The sequence below is a fragment of the Lutjanus erythropterus genome, chromosome 11 (genome assembly GCF_056507025.1).
Source record: "Lutjanus erythropterus isolate fLutEry1 chromosome 11, fLutEry1.hap2, whole genome shotgun sequence".
Taxonomy (NCBI): domain Eukaryota; kingdom Metazoa; phylum Chordata; class Actinopteri; order Lutjaniformes; family Lutjanidae; genus Lutjanus; species Lutjanus erythropterus.
In genome coordinates this window covers 24411289-24434719 of record NC_139327.1, presented here as the reverse complement: position 1 = coordinate 24434719, position 23431 = coordinate 24411289, and the positions used below count along the sequence as shown (strand labels likewise).

At 29.9% G+C, this 23431-nt stretch overlaps 1 protein-coding gene across 1 annotated transcript in view; it reads left to right on the top strand.

Moving 5' to 3' along the window:
• Positions 1 to 23431, top strand: part of LOC146319182 (uncharacterized) — a 38980-nt gene that overhangs the window by 7346 nt on the left and 8203 nt on the right. The window lies entirely within an intron of this gene.

Here is a 23431-nt window from a genome sequence, read left to right as displayed (position 1 = left end):
TATGTATGTATGGTCATATGTATGCATGTATGGTCATAAGTATGTATGTATGTATGTATGAATGTATGTATGGTCATATGTATGTATGTATGTATGTATGTATGGTCATATGTATGTATGTATGGTCATATGTATGTATGCATGGTCATATGTATGTATGTATGCTCATATGTATGTATGCATGGTCATATGTATGTATGTATTCTCATGTGTATGTATGTATGTATGTATGGTCATATGTACGTATGTATATATGCTCATATGTATGTATGCTCATATGTATGTATGTATGTATGTATGGTCACATGTATGAATGTATGCATGCTCATATGTATGTACGTATGTATGCATGTATGCTCATATGTATGTATGTATGTATGTATGCATGGTCATATGTATGACCATATGTATGTATGTATGTGTGTATGTATGTATGGTCATATGAATGTATGCATGGTCATATATATGTATGGTCATATGTATGTATGTATGTATGTATGCATGTATGGTCATATGTATGTATGTATGGTCATATGTATGTATGCATGGTCATATGTATGTATGTATGCTCATATGTATGTATGCATGGTCATATGTATGTATGTATTCTCATGTGTATGTATGTATGTATGTATGGTCATATGTACGTATGTATATATGCTCATATGTATGTATGCTCATATGTATGTATGTATGTATGTATGGTCACATGTATGAATGTATGCATGCTCATATGTATGTATGCATGTATGCTGATATGTATGTATGTATGTATGTATGCATGGTCATATGTATGACCATATGTATGTATGTATGTGTGTATGTATGTATTGTCATATGAATGTATGCATGGTCATATGTATGTATGTATGTATGTATGTATGTATGTATGTATGGTCATATGTATGCATGTATGGTAATAAGTATGTATGTATGTATGTATGTATGTATGCTCATATGTATGTATGCATGGTCATATGTATGTATGGTCATATGTATGTATGTAAGTATGTATGTATGCTCATATGTATGTATGTATGTATATATGTATCTATGTATAGTCATATCCCTCTATGGTACACATTATGATGCCAGTGAGGGAAATGTGTTTTTATGTCTCAAAATAGACTAAATAAACATAATCTGAAGAAATTTTATTTTTATTTTTATTTTTATTTTTGGAAGTTTTTGGGGTTCGTTGCCTGTAGGCAACATTGTACCATAATGGTGCATAAGTGAAAAAGAACGTTCCTTTTCCAATTTGAACATTGTTTATTTCATAAACATATGCAAAAATATTCAATAACATCAAGAAGTCACAATTCATTTTAAATTTTAAATGAAAAAGAATTATAAAAATAATTTATATGTGTATGTATGTATGTATGTATGTATGTATGTATGCTCATATGTATGTATGTATGTATGTATGTATGTATGTATGTATGGTCATATGTATGTATGTATGGTCATATGTATGTATGCATGGTCATATGTATGTATGTATGCTCATCTGTATGTATGCATGGTCATATCTATGTATGTATTCTCATGTGTATGTATGTATGTATGTATGTATGGTCATATGTATGTATGTATATATGCTCATATGTATGTATGCTCATATGTATGTATGTATGTATGTATGGTCACATGTATGAATGTATGCATGCTCATATGTATGTATGCATGTATGCTCATATGTATGTATGTATGTATGTATGTATGCATGGTCATATATATGTATGTATGTATGTATGTATGGTCATGTGTATGTATGTATGTATGTATGTATGTATGTATGGTCATATGTATGTATGTATGTATGTATGTATGCTCATCTGTATGTATGCATGGTCATATCCTTGTATGTATTCTCATGTGTATGTATGTATGTATGTATGTATGGTCATATGTATGTATGTATATATGCTCATATGTATGTATGCTCATATGTATGTATGTATGTATGTATGGTCACATGTATGAATGTATGCATGCTCATATGTATGTATGCATGTATGCTCATATGTATGTTTGTATGTATGTATGCATGGTCAAATGTATGACCATATGTATGTATGTATGTGTGTATGTATGTATTGTCATATGAATGTATGCATGGTCATATGTAAGTATGGTCATATGTATGTATGTATGTATGTATGTATGTATGGTCATATGTATGCATGTATGGTCATAAGTATGTATGTATGTATGTATGTATGTATGTTTGGTCATATGTATGTATGCATGGTCATATGTATGTATGGTCATATGTATGTATGTAAGTATGTATGTATGCTCATATGTATGTATGTATGTATATATATATGTATTTATGTATGCTCATATGTATGTATGTATGTATGCATGTATGGTCATATATATGTATGTATGTATGTATGTATGTATGTATGTATGTATGTATGTATGGTCATATCCCTCTATGGTACACATTATGATGCCAGTGAGGGAAATGTGTTTTTATGTCTCAAAATAGACTAAATAAACATAATCTGAAGAAATTTTATTTTTATTTTTATTTTTGGAAGTTTTTGGGGTTCGTAGGCTGTAGGCAACATTGTACCATAATGGTGCATAAGTGAAAAACAATGTTCCTTTTCCAATTTGAACATTGTTTATTTCTTAAACATATGCAAAAATATTCAATAACATCAAGAAGTCACAATTCATTTTAAATTTTAAATTAAAAAGAATTATAAAAAGAATATATATATATATATGTAGGTATGTATGTATGTATGTATGGTCACATGTATGAATGTATGCATGGTCATATGTATGTATGTATGTATTCATGTATGCTCATATGTATGTATGTATGTATGTATGTATGGTCATATGTATGACCATATGTATGTATGTATGGTCATATAAATGTACGTATGGTCATATGTATGTATGTATGTATGTATGTATGGTCATATGTATGCATGTATGGTCATAAGTATGTATGTATGTATGTATGTATGTATGGTCATATGTATGTATGTATGTATGTATGGTCATATGTATGTATGTATGGTCATATGTATGTATGCATGGTCATATGTATGTATGTCTGCTCATATGTATGTATGCATGGTCATATATATATATGTATTCTCATGTGTATGTATGTATGTATGTATGGTCATATGTACGTATGTATATATGCTCATATGTATGTATGCTCATATGTATGTATGTATGTATGTACGTATGGTCACATGTATGAATGTATGCATGCTCATATGTATGTACGCATGTATGCATGTATGCTCATATGTATGTATGTATGTATGTATGCATGGTCATATGTATGACCATATGTATGTATGTATGTGTGTATGTATATATGGTCATATGAATGTATGCATGGTCATATATATGTATCGTCGTATGTATGTATGTATGTATGTATGTATGGTCATATGTATGCATGTATGGTCATAAGTATGTATGTATGTACGTATGTATGTATGTATGTATGTATGTATGTATGTATGGTCATATGTATGTATGCATGGTCATATGTATGTATGGTCATAAGTATGTATGTAAGTATGTATGTATGCTCATATGTATGTATGTATGTATGTATGTATTTATGTATGTATGTATGCTCATATGTATGTATGTATGTATGCATGTATGTATGGTCATATCCCTCTATGGTACACATTATGATGCCAGTGAGGGAAATGTGTTTTTATGTCTCAAAATAGACTAAATAAACATAATCTGAAGAAATTTTATTTTTTATAAAAGAATTATAAAAAGAATATATATATATATATGTAGGTATGTATGAATGTATGTATGTATGTATGTATGGTCACATGTATGAATGTATGCATGCTCATATGTATGTACGTATGTATGCATGTATGCTCATATGTATGTATGTATGTATGTATGTATGCATGGTCATTTGTATGACCATATGTATGTATGTATGTGTGTATGTATGTATGGTCATATGAATGTATGCATGGTCATATATATGTATGGTCATATGTATGTATGTATGTATGCATGTATGGTCATAAGTATGTATGTATGTATGTATGTATGTATGTATGGTCATATATATGTATGCATGGTCATATGTATGTATGGTCATATGCATGTATGTAAGTATGTATGTATGCTCATATGTATGTATGTATGTATTTATGTATGTATGTATGCTCATATGTATGTATGTATGTATGCATGTATGGTCATATCCCTCTATGGTACACATTATGATGCCAGTGAGGGAAATGTGTTTTTATGTCTCAAAATAGACTAAATAAACATAATCTGAAGAAATTTTATTTTTATTTTTATTTTTATTTTTGGAAGTTTTTGGGGTTCGTTGCCTGTAGGCAACATTGTACCATAATGGTGCATAAGTGAAAAACATTGTTCATTTTCCAATTTGAACATTGTTTATTTCATAAACATATGCAAAAATATTCAATAACATCAAGAAGTCACAATTCATTTTAAATTTTAAATGAAAAAGAATTATGAAAAGAATTTATATATGTATGTATGTATGTATGTATGTATGTATGTATGGTCATATATATGTATGTATGTATGTATGTATGTATGTATGCTCATATGTATGTATGTATGTATGCATGCATGTATGCTCATATGTATGTATGTATGTATGTATGTATGTATGCATGGTCATATGTATGACCATATGTATGTATGTATGTGTGTATGTATGTGTGGTCATATAAATGTATGCATGGTCATATGTATGTATGGTCATATGTATGTATGTATGTATGTATGTATGTATGGTCATATGTATGCATGTATGGTCATAAGTACGTATGTATGTATGTATGTATGTATGTATGTATGTATGTATGTATGGTCATATGTATGTATGCATGGTCATATGTATGTATGTATGTATGTATGTATGTATGTATGTATGGTCATATGTATGCATGTATGGTCATAAGTACGTACGTATGTATGTATGTATGTATGTATGTATGTATGTATGTATGGTCATATGTATGAATGCATGGTCATATGTATGTATGTATGTATGTATGTATGTATGCTCATATGTATGTATGTATGTATGGTCATATCCCTCTATGGTACACATTATGATGCCAGTGAGGGAAATGTGTTTTTATGTCTCAAAATAGACTAAATAAACATAATCTGAAGAAATTTTATTTTTATTTTTATTTTTGGAAGTTTTTGGGGTTCGTTGCCTGTAGGCAACATTGTACCATAATGGTGCATAAGTGAAAAACAATGTTCCTTTTCCAATTTGAACATTGTTTATTTCATAAACATATGCAAAAATATTCAATAACATCAAGAAGTCACAAATCATTTTAAATTTTAAATAAAAAAGAATTATAAAAAGAATGTATATATATGTATGTATGTATGTATGTATGGTCATATATATGTATGTATGTATGTATGTATGTATGTATGGTCATATGTATGTATGTATATATGCTCATATGTATGTATGCTCATATGTATGTATGTATTTATGTATGGTCACATGTATGTATGTATGTATGTATGCATGGTCATATGTATGTATGTATGTATGCATGTATGCTCATATGTATGTATGTATGTATGTATGTATGCATGGTCATATGTATGACCATATGTATGTATGTATGTGTATATGTATGTATGGTCATATAAATGTATGCATGCTCATATGTATGTATGGTCATATGTATGTATGTATGATAATAAGTATGTATGTATGTATGTATGCATGGTCATATGTTTGGCCATATGTATGAATGTATGCTCATATGTATGTATGCTCATTTCAATCAGGAGAGACTAAGAGTAAAAGAGAAATGGTTTATTGGCACATGCATGATATATGAAACATGAACAGTCTTTGGTGGTTAGACCCCAATGAGGTGAAACAATATGTATATATAAATGGGGGTGATGAAGCCGTAGTGAAGAGAACCCCCCCGGGGTCTAGACACTGGTGGTGGTGGTGATGATGAGGTGCAAAGCAGAGACTGGTGAGGTGAAGTGGCTCTGGACTCCTGCTGCCTGGACCTGAAGGCTGGAGGAGAGGGCGTCAGGGAGGATTGAGGTGAACATCTTCTGCTACCTGGGTCCAGTGACTGGAGGAGAGAGGGGTGGAGGAGGGTCGCGCGATTGACTGAATGACAACTGATGGAGCAAAGACAGAGGCGATTTAAAGATTTGGCAGCAGCAAATTGACTGCCTATCGCAACCGTGGCAAAATCTGAATGGATGGTAAAGACGAAGGTGAACGCCCACAAACAGCTGATTGGAGGGAATGTATGTATGTATGTAAGTATGTATGTATGCTCATATGTATGTATGTATGTATTTATGTATGTATGAATGCTCATATGTACGTATGTATGTATGTATGCATGTATGGTCATATGTATGTATGTATGTATGTATGTATGTATGTATAGTCATATCCCTCTATGGTACACATTATGATGCCAGTGAGGGAAATGTGTTTTTATGTCTCAAAATAGACTAAATAAACATAATCTGAAGAAATTTTATTTTTATTTTTATTTTTATTTTTATTTTTATTTTTGGAAGTTTTTGGTGTTCGTTGCCTGTAGGCAACATTGTACCATAATGGTGCATAAGTGAAAAACATTGTTCATTTTCCAATTTGAACATTGTTTATTTCATAAACATATGCAAAAATATTCAATAACATCAAGAAGTCACAATTCATTTTAAATTTTAAATGAAAAAGAATTATGAAAAGAATTTATATATGTATGTATGTATGTATGTATGTATGGTCATATATATGTATGTATGTATGTATGTATGTATGTATGGTCATATGTATGTATGTATGTATGTATGTATGTATGTATGTATGTATGGTCATATGTATGTATGTATGGTCATATGTATGTATGCATGGTCATATGTATGTATGTATGCTCATCTGTATGTATGCATGGTCATATCTATGTATGTATTCTCATGTGTATGTATGTATGTATGTATGTATGGTCATATGTATGTATGTATGTATGGTCATATGTATGTATGTATATATGCTCATATGTATGTATGCTCATATGTATGTATGTATGTATGTATGGTCACATGTATGAATGTATGCATGCTCATATGTATGTATGCATGTATGCTCATATGTATGTATGTATGTATGTATGCATGGTCATATATATGTATGTATGTATGTATGTATGGTCATATGTATGTATGTATGTATGTATGTATGTATGTATGGTCATATGTATGTATGTATGTATGTATGTATGTATGCTCATCTGTATGTATGCATGGTCATATCTATGTATGTATTCTCATGTGTATGTATGTATGTATGTATGTATGGTCATATGTATGTATGTATATATGCTCATATGTATGTATGCTCATATGTATGTATGTATGTATGTATGGTCACATGTATGAATGTATGCATGCTCATATGTATGTATGCATGTATGCTCATATGTATGTATGTATGTATGTATGCATGGTCAAATGTATGACCATATGTATGTATGTATGTGTGTATGTATGTATTGTCATATGAATGTATGCATGGTCATATGTATGTATGGTCATATGTATGTATGTATGTATGTATGTATGGTCATATGTATGCATGTATGGTCATAAGTATGTATGTATGTATGTATGCATGTATGTATGGTCATATGTATGTATGCATGGTCATATGTATGTATGGTCATATGTATGTATGTAAGTATGTATGTATGCTCATATGTATGTATGTATGTATATATGTATGTATTTATGTATGCTCATATGTATGTATGTATGTATGCATGTATGGTCATATGTATGTATGTATGTATGTATGTATGTATGTATGTATAGTCATATCCCTCTATGGTACACATTATGATGCCAGTGAGGGAAATGTGTTTTTATGTCTCAAAATAGACTAAATAAACATAATCTGAAGAAATTTTATTTTTATTTTTATTTTTGGAAGTTTTTGGGGTTCGTTGCCTGTAGGCAACATTGTACCATAATGGTGCATAAGTGAAAAACATTGTTCATTTTCCAATTTGAACATTGTTTATTTCATAAACATATGCAAAAATATTCAATAACATCAAGAAGTCACAATTCATTTTAAATTTTAAATGAAAAAGAATTATGAAAAGAATTTATATATGTATGTATGTATGTATGTATGTATGTATGTATGTATGTATGGTCATATATATGTATGTATGAATGTATGTATGTATGTATGTATGTATGTATGGTCATATGTATGTATGTATGTATGTATGTATGTATGTATGTATGGTCATATGTATGTATGTATGGTCATATGTATGTATGCATGGTCATATGTATGTATGTATGCTCATCTGTATGTATGCATGGTCATATCTATGTATGTATTCTCATGTGTATGTATGTATGTATGTATGTATGTATGGTCATATGTATGTATGTATATATGCTCATATGTATGTATGCTCATATGTATGTATGTATGTATGTATGGTCACATGTATGAATGTATGCATGCTCATATGTATGTATGCATGTATGCTCATATGTATGTATGTATGTATGTATGCATGGTCATATATATGTATGTATGTATGTATGTATGGTCATATGTATGTATGTATGTATGTATGTATGTATGTATGGTCATATGTATGTATGTATGTATGTATGTATGTATGCTCATCTGTATGTATGCATGGTCATATATATGAATGTATTCTCATGTGTATGTATGTATGTATGTATGTATGGTCATATGTATGTATGTATGGTCACATGTATGAATGTATGCATGCTCATATGTATGTATGCATGTATGCTCATATGTATGTATGTATGTACGTATGCATGGTCAAATGTATGACCATATGTATGTATGTATGTGTGTATGTATGTATTGTCATATGAATTTATGCATGGTCATATGTATGTATGGTCATATGTATGTATGTATGTATGTATGTATGTATGTATGTATGGTCATATGTATGCATGTATGGTCATAAGTATGTATGTATGTATGTATGTATGTATGTATGTATGTATGTATGGTCATATGTATGTATGCATGGTCATATGTATGTATGGTCATATGTATGTATGTAAGTATGTATGTATGCTCATATGTATGTATGTATGTATATATGTATGTATTTATGTATGCTCATATGTATGTATGTATGTATGCATGTATGGTCATATCCCTCTATGGTACACATTATGATGCCAGTGAGGGAAATGTGTTTTTATGTCTCAAAATAGACTAAATAAACATAATCTGAAGAAATTTTATTTTTATTTTTATTTTTATTTTTGGAAGTTTTTGGGGTTCGTTGCCTGTAGGCAACATTGTACCATAATGGTGCATAAGTGAAAAACATTGTTCATTTTCCAATTTGAACATTGTTTATTTCATAAACATATGCAAAAATATTCAATAACATCACGAAGTCACAATTCATTTTAAATTTTAAATGAAAAAGAATTATGAAAAGAATTTATATATGTATGTATGTATGTATGTATGTATGTATGTATGGTCATATATATGTATGTATGTATGTATGTATGTATGTATGTATGTATGGTCATATGTATGTATGTATGTATGTATGTATGTATGTATGGTCATATGTATGTATGTATGGTCATATGTATGTATGCATGGTCATATGTATGTATGTATGATCATCTGTATGTATGCATGGTCATATCTATGTATGTATTCTCATGTGTATGTATGTATGTATGTATGTATGGTCATATGTATGTATGTATATATGCTCATATGTATGTATGCTCATATGTATGTATGTATGTATGTATGGTCACATGTATGAATGTATGCATGCTCATATGTATGTATGCATGTATGCTCATATGTATGTATGTATGTATGTATGCATGGTCAAATCTATGACCATATGTATGTATGTATGTGTGTATGTATGTATTGTCATATGAATGTATGCATGGTCATATGTATGTATGGTCATATGTATGTATGTATGTATGTATGTATGTATGGTCATATGTATGCATGTATGGTCATAAGTATGTATGTATGTATGTATGTATGTATGTATGGTCATATGTATGTATGCATGGTCATATGTATGTATGGTCATATGTATGTATGTAAGTATGTATGTATGCTCATATGTATGTATGTATGTATATATGTATGTATTTATGTATGCTCATATGTATGTATGTATGTATGCATGTATGGTCATATGTATGTATGTATGTATGTATGTATGTATGTATGTATTTATGTATGTATGTATGTATAGTCATATCCCTCAATGGTACACATTATGATGCCAGTGAGGGAAATGTGTTTTTATGTCTCAAAATAGACTAAATAAACATAATCTGAAGAAATTTTATTTTTATTTTTATTTTTATTTTTATTTTTGGAAGTTTTTGGGGTTCGTTGCCTGTAGGCAACATTGTACCATAATGGTGCATAAGTGAAAAACATTGTTCATTTTCCAATTTGAACATTGTTTATTTCATAAACATATGCAAAAATATTCAATAACATCAAGAAGTCACAATTCATTTTAAATTTTAAATGAAAAAGAATTATGAAAAGAATTTATATATGTATGTATGTATGTATGTATGTATGTATGGTCATATATATGTATGTATGTATGTATGTATGTATGTATGTATGTATGTATGGTCATATGTATGTATGTATGTATGTATGTATGTATGTATGTATGTATGGTCATATGTATGTATGTATGGTCATATGTATGTATGCATGGTCATATGTATGTATGTATGCTCATCTGTATGTATGCATGGTCATATCTATGTATGTATTCTCATGTGTATGTATGTATGTATGTATGTATGTATGGTCATATGTATGTATGTATATATGCTCATATGTATGTATGCTCATATGTATGTATGTATGTATGTATGGTCACATGTATGAATGTATGCATGCTCATATGTATGTATGCATGTATGCTCATATGTATGTATGTATGTATGTATGCATGGTCATATATATGTATGTATGTATGTATGTATGGTCATATGTATGTATGTATGTATGTATGTATGTATGGTCATATGTATGTATGTATGTATGTATGTATGTATGCTCATCTGTATGTATGCATGGTCATATATATGAATGTATTCTCATGTGTATGTATGTATGTATGTATGTATGGTCATATGTATGTATGTATGGTCACATGTATGAATGTATGCATGCTCATATGTATGTATGCATGTATGCTCATATGTATGTATGTATGTATGTATGTATGCATGGTCAAATGTATGACCATATGTATGTATGTATGTGTGTATGTATGTATTGTCATATGAATTTATGCATGGTCATATGTATGTATGGTCATATGTATGTATGTATGTATGTATGTATGTATGTATGTATGTATGGTCATATGTATGCATGTATGGTCATAAGTATGTATGTATGTATGTATGTATGTATGTATGTATGTATGGTCATATGTATGTATGCATGGTCATATGTATGTATGGTCATTTCAATCAGGAGAGACTAAGAGTAAAAGAGAATGGTTTATTGACACATGCATGATATATGAAACATGAACAGTCTTTGGCGGTTAGACCCCAATGAGGTGAAACAATATGTATATATAAATGGGGGTGATGAAGCTGTAGTGAAGAGAAACCCCCCCGGGGTCTAGACACTGGTGGTGGTGGTGATGATGAGGTGCAAAGCAGAGACTGGTGAGGTGAAGTGGCTCTGGACTCCTGCTGCCTGGACCTGAAGGCTGGAGGAGAGGGCGTCAGGGAGGATCGAGGTGAACATCCTCTGCTACCTGGGTCCAATGACTGGAGGAGAGAGGGGTGGAGGAGGGTCGCGCGATTGACTGAATGACAACTGATGGAGCAAAGACAGAGACGATTTAAAGATTTGGCAGCAGCAAATTGACTGGCTATCGCGACCGTGGCAAAATCTGAATGGATGGTAAAGACGAAGGTGAACGCCCACAAACAGCTGATTAGAGGGAGTAGGAGGAGAGAGGCGGAGTAAAGGAAAGTTGTGAATGAAGGCAGTGTAATAGAAGGTCTTCCTGATTGAACTTACGCTAAGCTACATATGTATGTATGTAAGTATGTAGGTATGCTCATATGTATGTATGTATTTATGTATGTATGTATGCTCATATGTATGTATGTATGTATGCATGTATGGTCATATCCCTCTATGGTACACATTATGATGCCAGTGAGGGAAATGTGTTTTTATGTCTCAAAATAGACTAAATAAACATAATCTGAAGAAATTTTATTTTTATTTTTATTTTTATTTTTGGAAGTTTTTGGGGTTCGTTGCCTGTAGGCAACATTGTACCATAATGGTGCATAAGTGAAAAACATTGTTCATTTTCCAATTTGAACATTGTTTATTTCATAAACATATGCAAAAATATTCAATAACATCACGAAGTCACAATTCATTTTAAATTTTAAATGAAAAAGAATTATGAAAAGAATTTATATATGTATGTATGTATGTATGTATGTATGTATGTATGGTCATATTTATGTATGTATGTATGTATGTATGTATGTATGGTCATATGTATGTATGTATGTATGTATGTATGTATGTATGGTCATATGTATGTATGTATGGTCATATGTATGTATGCATGGTCATATGTATGTATGTATGCTCATCTGTATGTATGCATGGTCATATCTATGTATGTATTCTCATGTGTATGTATGTATGTATGTATGTATGGTCATATGTATGTATGTATATATGCTCATATGTATGTATGCTCATATGTATGTATGTATGTATGTATGGTCACATGTATGAATGTATGCATGCTCATATGTATGTATGCATGTATGCTCATATGTATGTATGTATGTATGTATGTATGCATGGTCATATATATGTATGTATGTATGTATGTATGGTCATATGTATGTATGTACATATGCTCATATGTATGTATGCTCATATGTATGTATGTATGTATGTATGGTCACATGTATGAATGTATGCATGCTCATATGTATGTATGCATGTATGCTCATATGTATGTATGTATGTATGTATGCATGGTCAAATGTATGACCATATGTATGTATGTATGTATGTATGTATTGTCATTTGAATGTATGCATGGTCATATGTATGTATGGTCATATGTATGTATGTATGTATGGTCATATGTATGCATGTATGGTCATAAGTATGTATGTATGTATGTATGTATGTATGTATGTATGCATGGTCATATGTATGTATATAAGTATGTATGTATGCTCATATGTATGTATGTATGGTCATATGTATGTATGTATGTATGTATGGTCATATGTATGTATGTATGTATGTATGTATGTATGCTCATCTGTATGTATGCATGGTCATATCTATGTATGTATTCTCATGTGTATGTATGTATGTATGTATGTATGGTCATATGTATGTATGTATATATGCTCATATGTATGTATGCTCATATGTATGTATGTATGTATGTATAGTCACATGTATGAATGTATGCATGCTCATATGTATGTATGCATGTATGCTCATATGTATGTATGTATGTATGTATGCATGGTCAAATGTATGACCATATGTATGTATGTATGTGTGTATGTATGTATTGTCATTTGAATGTATGCATGGTCATATGTATGTATGGTCATATGTATGTATGTATGTATGTATGTATGGTCATATGTATGCATGTATGGTCATAAGTATGTATGTATGTATGTATGTATGTATGTATGTCTGGTCATATGTATGTATGCATGGTCATATGTATGTATGTAAGTATGTATGTATGCTCATATGTATGTATGTATGTATATATGTATGTATTTATGTATGCTCATATGTATGTATGTATGTATGCATGTATGGTCATATGTATGTATGTATGTATGTATGTATGTATGTATAGTCATATCCCTCTATGGTACACATTATGATGCCAGTGAGGGAAATGTGTTTTTATGTCTCAAAATAGACTAAATAAACATAATCTGAAGAAATTTTATTTTTATTTTTATTTTCATTTTTGGAAGTTTTTGGGGTTCGTTGCCTGTAGGCAACATTGTACCATAATGGTGCATAAGTGAAAAACATTGTTCATTTTCCAATTTGAACATTGTTTATTTCATAAACATATGCAAAAATATTCAATAACATCAAGAAGTCACAATTCATTTTAAATTTTAAATGAAAAAGAATTATGAAAAGAATTTATATATGTATGTATGTATGTATGTATGTATGTATGTATGGTCATATATATGTATGTATGTATGTATGTATGTATGGTCATATGTATGTATGTATGTATGTATGTATGTATGTATGTATGTATGTATGGTCATATGTATGTCTGTATGGTCATATGTATGTATGTATGCTCATATGTATGTATGTATGCTCATTTGTATGTATGCATGGTCATATCTATGTATGTATTCTCATGTGTATGTATGTATGTATGTATGTATGGTCATATGTATGTATGTTTATATGCTCATATGTATGTATGCTCATATGTATTTATGTATGTATGTATGGTCACATGTATGAATGTATGCATGCTCATATGTATGTATGCATGTATGCTCATATGTATGTATGTATGTATGTATGTATGCATGGTCATATATATGTATGTATGTATGTATGTATGGTCATATGTATGTATGTATGTATGTATGGTCATATGTATGTATGTATGTATGTATGTATGTATGCTCATCTGTATGTATGCATGGTCATATCTATGTATGTATTCTCATGTGTATGTATGTATGTATGTATGTATGTATGGTCATATGTATGTATGTACATATGCTCATATGTATGTATGCTCATATGTATGTATGTATGTATGTATGGTCACATGTATGAATGTATGCATGCTCATATGTATGTATGCATGTATGCTCATATGTATGTATGTATGTATGTATGCATGGTCAAATGTATGACCATATGTATGTATGTATGTATTGTCATTTGAATGTATGCATGGTCATATGTATGTATGGTCATATGTATGTATGTATGTATGGTCATATGTATGCATGTATGGTCATAAGTATGTATGTATGTATGTATGTATGTATGTATGTATGTATGGTCATATGTATGTATGCATGGTCATATGTATGTATATAAGTATGTATGTATGCTCATATGTATGTATGTATGGTCATATGTATGTATGTATGTATGTATGGTCATATGTATGTATGTATGTATGTATGTATGTATGCTCATCTGTATGTATGCATGGTCATATCTATGTATGTATTCTCATGTGTATGTATGTATGTATGTATGTATGGTCATATGTATGTGTGTATATATGCTCATATGTATGTATGCTCATATGTATGTATGTATGTATGTATGGTCACATGTATGAATGTATGCATGCTCATATGTATGTATGCATGTATGCTCATATGTATGTATGTATGTATGTATGCATGGTCAAATGTATGACCATATGTATGTATGTATGTGTGTATGTATGTATTGTCATTTGAATGTATGCATGGTCATATGTATGTATGGTCATATGTATGTATGTATGTATGTATGTATGGTCATATGTATGCATGTATGGTCATAAGTATGTATGTATGTATGTATGTATGTATGTATGTCTGGTCATATGTATGTATGCATGGTCATATGTATGTATGTAAGTATGTATGTATGCTCATATGTATGTATGTATGTATATATGTATGTATTTATGTATGCTCATATGTATGTATGTATGTATGCATGTATGGTCATATGTATGTATGTATGTATGTATGTATGTATAGTCATATCCCTCTATGGTACACATTATGATGCCAGTGAGGGAAATGTGTTTTTATGTCTCAAAATAGACTAAATAAACATAATCTGAAGAAATTTTATTTTTATTTTTATTTTTATTTTTGGAAGTTTTTGGGGTTCGTTGCCTGTAGGCAACATTGTACCATAATGGTGCATAAGTGAAAAACATTGTTCATTTTCCAATTTGAACATTGTTTATTTCATAAACATATGCAAAAATATTCAATAACATCAAGAAGTCACAATTCATTTTAAATTTTAAATGAAAAAGAATTATGAAAAGAATTTATATATGTATGTATGTATGTATGTATGTATGTATGGTCATATATATGTATGTATGTATGTATGTATGGTCATATGTATGTATGTATGTATGTATGTATGTATGTATGTATGTATGGTCATATGTATGTCTGTATGGTCATATGTATGTATGCATGGTCATATGTATGTATGTATGCTCATCTGTATGTATGCATGGTCATATCTATGTATGTATTCTCATGTGTATGTATGTATGTATGTATGTATGGTCATATGTATGTATGTATATATGCTCATATGTATGTATGCTCATATGTATGTATGTATGTATGTATGGTCACATGTATGAATGTATGCATGCTCATATGTATGTATGCATGTATGCTCATATGTATGTATGTATGTATGTATGCATGGTCATATATATGTATGTATGTATGTATGTATGTATGGTCATATGTATGTATGTATGTATGTATGTATGTATGGTTATATGTATGTATGTATGTATGTATGTATGTATGTATGGTCATATGTATGTATGCATGGTCATATGTATGTATGGTCATATGTATGTATGTAAGTATGTATGTATGCTCATATGTATGTATGTATGTATATATGTATGTATTTATGTATGCTCATATGTATGTATGTATGTATGCATGTATGGTCATATCCCTCTATGGTACACATTATGATGCCAGTGAGGGAAATGTGTTTTTATGTCTCAAAATAGACTAAATAAACATAATCTGAAGAAATTTTATTTTTATTTTTATTTTTATTTTTGGAAGTTTTTGGGGTTCGTTGCCTGTAGGCAACATTGTACCATAATGGTGCATAAGTGAAAAACAATGTTCCTTTTCCAATTTGAACATTGTTTATTTCTTAAACATATGCAAAAATATTCAGTAACATCAAGAAGTCACAATTCATTTTAAATTTTAAATTAAAAAGAATTATGAAAAGAATATATATATATATGTAGGTATGTACGTATGTATGTATGGTCACATGTATGAATGTATGCATGGTCATATGTATGTATGTATGTATTCATGTATGCTCATATGTATGTATGTATGTATGTGTGCATGGTCATATGTGTGACCATATGTATGTATGTATGTATATATGTATGCATGTATGTATGTATGTATGAATGTATGTATGTATGGTCATTTCCCTCTATGGTACACATTATGATGCCAGTGAGGGAAATGTGTTTTTATGTCTCAAAATAGACTAAATAAACATAATCTGAAGAAATTTTATTTTTATTTTTATTTTTGGAAGTTTTGGGGGTTTGTTGCCTGTAGGCAACATTGTACCATAATGGTGCATAAGTGAAAAAGAATGTTCCTTTTCCAATTTGAACATTGTTTACTTCATAAACATATGCAAAAATATTCAATAACATCAAGAAGTCACAATTCATTTTAAATTTTAAATTAAAAACAATTATAAAAAGAATTTATAAATATATGTATGTATGTATGTATGTATGTATGTATGTATGTATGGTCATATATATGTATGTATGTATGTATGTATGTATGTATGTATGGCCATATGTATATATGTATGTATGTATGGTCATATGTATGTATGTATGGTCATATGTATGTATGCATGGTCATATTTATGCATGTATGCTCATATGTATGTATGCATGGTCATATGTATGTATGTATTCTCATATGTATGTATGTATGTATGTATGTATGTATGTATGTATGTATGTATGTATATATGCTCATATGTATTAATGCTCATATGTATGTATGTATGGTCACTTGTATGTATGTATGCATGGTCATATGTATATATGTATGTATGTATGTATGTATGTATGCATGTATGCTCATATGTATGTATGTATGTATGTATGTATGCATGGTCATATGTATGACCATATGTATGTATGTATGTGTGTATGTATGTATGGTCATATGAATGTATGCATGGTCATATGTATGTATGGTCATATGTATGTATATATGAATGTCTGTATGGTCATATGTATGCATGTATGGTCATAAGTATGTATGTATGTATGTATGTATGTATGTATGTATGTATGTATATATGCATGGTCATATGTATGACCATATGTATGTATGTATGTGTGTATGTATGTATGGTCATATAAATGTATGCATGGTCATATGTATGCATGGTCATATGTATGACCATATGTATGTATATATGTGTGTATGTATGTATGGTCATATGTATGTATGTATGTATGGTCATATGTATGCATGTATGGTCATAAGTATGTATGTATGGTCATATGTATGTATGCATGGTCATATGTATGTATGGCCATATGTATGTATGTAAGTATGTAGGTATGCTCATATGTATGTATGTATTTATGTATGTATGTATGCTCATATGTATGTATGTATGTATGCATGTATGGTCATATCCCTCTATGGTACACATTATGATGCCAGTGAGGGAAATGTGTTTTTATGTCTCAAAATAGTCTAAATTAACATAATCTGAAGAAATTTTATTTTTATTTTTATTTTTATTTTTGGAAGTTTTTGGGGTTCGTTGCCTGTAGGCAACATTGTACCATAATGGTCCATAAGTGAAAAAGAATGTTCCTTTTCCAATTTGAACATTGTTTATTTCATAAACATATGCAAAAATATTCAATAACATCAAGAAGTCACAATTCATTTTAAATTTTAAATTAAAAATAATTATAAAAAGAATATATATATGTATATATATATATATATATATATATATATATATATATATATATATATATATATATATATATATACATATTTATATATATATATATATATTTATGTATGTATGTATGTATGTATGTATGTATGGTCACATGTATGAATGTATGCATGCTCATATGTATGTATGTATGTATGTATGCATGTATGCTCATATGTATGTATGTATGTATGTATGTATGTATGGTCATATGTATGCATGTATGGTCATAAGTACGTATGTATGTATGTATGTATGTATGTATGTATGTATGGTCATATGTATGTATGCATGGTCATATGTATGTATGTATGTATGTATGGTCATATGTATGTATGCATGGTCATATGTATGTATGTATGTATGTATGTATGTATGCTCATATGTATGTACGTATGTATGTATGCATGTATGTATGCTTATATGTATGTATGTATGTATGTATGAATGTATGTATTTATGGTCATATCCCTCTATGGTACACATTATGATGCCAGTGAGGGAAATGTGTTTTTATGTCTCAAAATAGACTAAATAAACATAATCTGAAGAAATTTTATTTTTATTTTTATTTTTGGAAGTTTTTGGGGTTCGTTGCCTGTAGGCAACATTGTACCATAATGGTGCATAAGTGAAAAAGAACGTTCCTTTTCCAATCTGAACATTGTTTATTTCATAAACATATGCAAAAATATTCAATAACATCAAGAAGTCACAATTCATTTTAAATTTTAAATTAAAAAGAATTATGAAAAGAATTTATATATATATGTATGTATGTATGTATGGTCATATATATGTATGTATGTATGTATGTATGTATGTATGGTCATATGTATGTATGTATATATGCTCATATGTATGTATGCTCATATGTATGTATGTATGGTCACATGTATGTATGTATGCATGGTCATATGTATGTATGTATGTATGTATGTATGTATGTATGTATGTATGTGTGCATGGTCATATGTATGACCATATGTATGTATGTATGTGTGTATGTATGTATGTATGGTCATATGAATGTATGCATGGTCATTTGTATGTATGGTCATATGTATGTATGTATGTATGGTCATATGTATACATGTATTGTCATAAGTATGTATGTATGTATGTATGCATGCTCATATGTATGTATGTATGTATGTATGGATGGATGTATGGTCATATGTATGTATGTATGTATGTATGCTCATATGTATGTATGTATGCATGGTCACATGTATGTATGTATGTATGGTCATATGTATGTATGTATGTATGTATGTATGGTCATATGTATGTATGTATGTATGGTTATATGTATGTATGTATGTTCATATGTATGTATGCATGGTCATATGTATGTATGTATGCTCATATGTATGTATGCATGGTCATATGTATGTATGTATTCTCATATGTATGTATGTATGTATGTATGTATGTATGGTCATATGTATGTATGTATGTATTTATGTATGGTCACATGTATGTATGTATGTATGCATGGTCATATGTATGTATGTATGTATGCATGTATGCTCATATGTATGTATGTATGTATGTATGTATGTATGCATGGTCATATGTATGACCATATGTATCTATGTATGTGTATATGTATGTATGGTCATATGAATGTATGCATGCTCACATGTATGTACGGTCATATGAATGTATGCATGGTCATATGTATGTATGTATGTATGTATGGTCATATGTATGTATGTATGCATGTATGTATTTATGTATGGTCATATCCCTCTATGGTACACATTATGATGCCAGTGAGGGAAATGTGTTTTTATGTCTCAAAATAGACTAAATAAACATAATCTGAAGAAATTTTATTTTTATTTTTATTTTTGGAAGTTTTTGGGGTTCGTTGCCTGTAGGCAACATTGTACCATAATGGTGCATAAGTGAAAAAGAACGTTCCTTTTCCAATTTGAACATTGTTTATTTCATAAACATATGCAAAAATATTCAATAACATCAAGAAGTCACAATTCATTTTAAATTTTAAATTAAAAACAATTATAAAAAGAATTCATATATGTATGTATGTATGTATGTATGTATGTATGTATATATGGTCATATGTATGTATGTATGTATGTATGGTCATATGTATGTACGTATGGTCATATGTATGTATGCATGGTCATATGTATGTATGTATGCTCATATGTATGTATGCATGGTCATATGTATGTATGTATTCTCATATGTATGTATGTATGTATGTATGTATGTATGTATGGTCATATGTATGTATGTATATATGCTCATATGTATGTATGTATGTATGTATGGTCACATGTATGTATGTATGCATGGTCATATGTATGTATGTATGTATGCATGTATGCTCATATGTATGTATGGTTGTATGTATGCATGGTCATATGTATGACCATATGTATGTATGTATGTGTGTATGTATGTATGGTCATATGTATGTATGTATGTATGTCTGTATGGTCATATGTATGCATGTATGGTTATAAGTATGTATGTATGTATGTATGTATGTATGGTCATATGTATGTATGTATGTATGCATGGTCATATGTATGCATGGTCATACGTATGTATGTATGTATGTATGTATGTATGTACGTATGTATGCATGGTCATATGTTTGGCCATATGTATGAATGTATGCTCATCGGTATGTATGGTCATATGTATGTACGTATGTATGTATTTATGCTCATATGTATGTATGGATGTATGCTCATATGTATGTATGTATGTATGTATTTATGCTCATATGTATGTATGTATGTATGCTAATATGTATGTATGTATGTATGTATGTATGCTCATATGTATTTATGTATGTATGTATGTATGCATGTATGGTCATATGTATGTATGTATGTATGTATGCTCATATGTATGTATGTATGTATGTATGTATGTATGTATGTATGTATGTGTATGTATGTATGTACGTATGTATGTATGTATGTATGTATGTATGTATGTATGGTCATATCCCTCTATGGTACACATTATGATGCCAGTGAGGGAAATGTGTTTTTATGTCTCAAAATAGACTAAATAAACATAATCTGAAGAAATTTTATTTTTATTTTTATTTTTGGAAGTTTTTGGGGTTCGTTGCCTGTAGGCAACATTGTACCATAATGGTGCATAAGTGAAAAACAATGTTCCTTTTCCAATTTGAACATTGTTTATTTCATAAACATATGCAAAAATATTCAATAACATGAAGAAGTCACAATTCATTTTAAATTTTAAATTAAAAAGAATTTTAAAAAGAATTTAAAAAGTTTCTTGGCTAAATGTTGCCTGTAGGCAACATTGTACCATTTAGGAACAACCCATTGAAATAAATGTGTAAAGTTTAAAACTTTAAACTTCTTAAATCAACAAAGATAACCATTACCATAACCATTTGAAAAACAAAAACAACAAATTCCAGTGTTTGATCATCACTGCTTCATTTCAGTGCATGTTTTGTGTCAGTCCCCTGTGTCTTTCCTGACATGTGTTGCCATCACTTGTGGTGTTGCTGCTCAGTGCTTATGGAACTACATGAAGCAGTTTTTTTCAGGAGTGAAGCAGAGGCAGGTGACACATTTTGTGCACTGTGATTTCACTATACCCTTACATCCAGGGTATCTGCATCTGCCCTTTTTCTCCACCCAAATAGGTCCCCCAGTAAACACAACATTGGACTTAAGGGGATTTCTGAGCCAGACCAACTACTTAGAATATCCAACACTTTGATCCAGAGTGGTCTGACCAAACTACATTCCCATATACAGTGTACGAAAAGTCCCTATTTCAGTTTTACATTTCCAACAGGTATTGGTATTTAACAGTTTCATTCTGTAAAGTCGCAGAGGTGTGTAATAATATCTGTGCAATACCTTATATTGTGTGAGCTTCCCCCTCGCTTCTTTCACATATTTACCACATCCTGACAAGATTTTGGACCATTTGATATCTTCGATTTCTTCTCCAAGATCTCGTTGCCAAATCAGTTTCATATTGAAAGATACATCGCACAAGAGGGAATTAATTACTTTATAGAACTGTGAGGCCTTACGATTTTCCAGGGGTAATTTGAGATATTTTATAATTATGTTATCAAATAGACTGTAGGACTTTGACATAATACAACTTCTTATCTGTAAATACTTCCAAAAATGCCCTTTTCCTACCAAATCAAATTGCTCAACCAGATTACTGTATGACAAAAATAAACCATCCTTAAAAAAATCACCAATGGTACATAAACCACTGGAGTGCCACTGTTTCCAATACACAGTACTTTTTCCAATACATATTGCAGAGTTATACCACAATGAGGAGTATCTTTGTAAGTTATGTGATAGTTTTAACATTTAACTTGACTTTTATCTATTTAATAAAAAGAAACATTTGTGAAATTATGATGAATTTGAAAATGTATTTTAACTATCATTTTATGTGAAAAAAAAC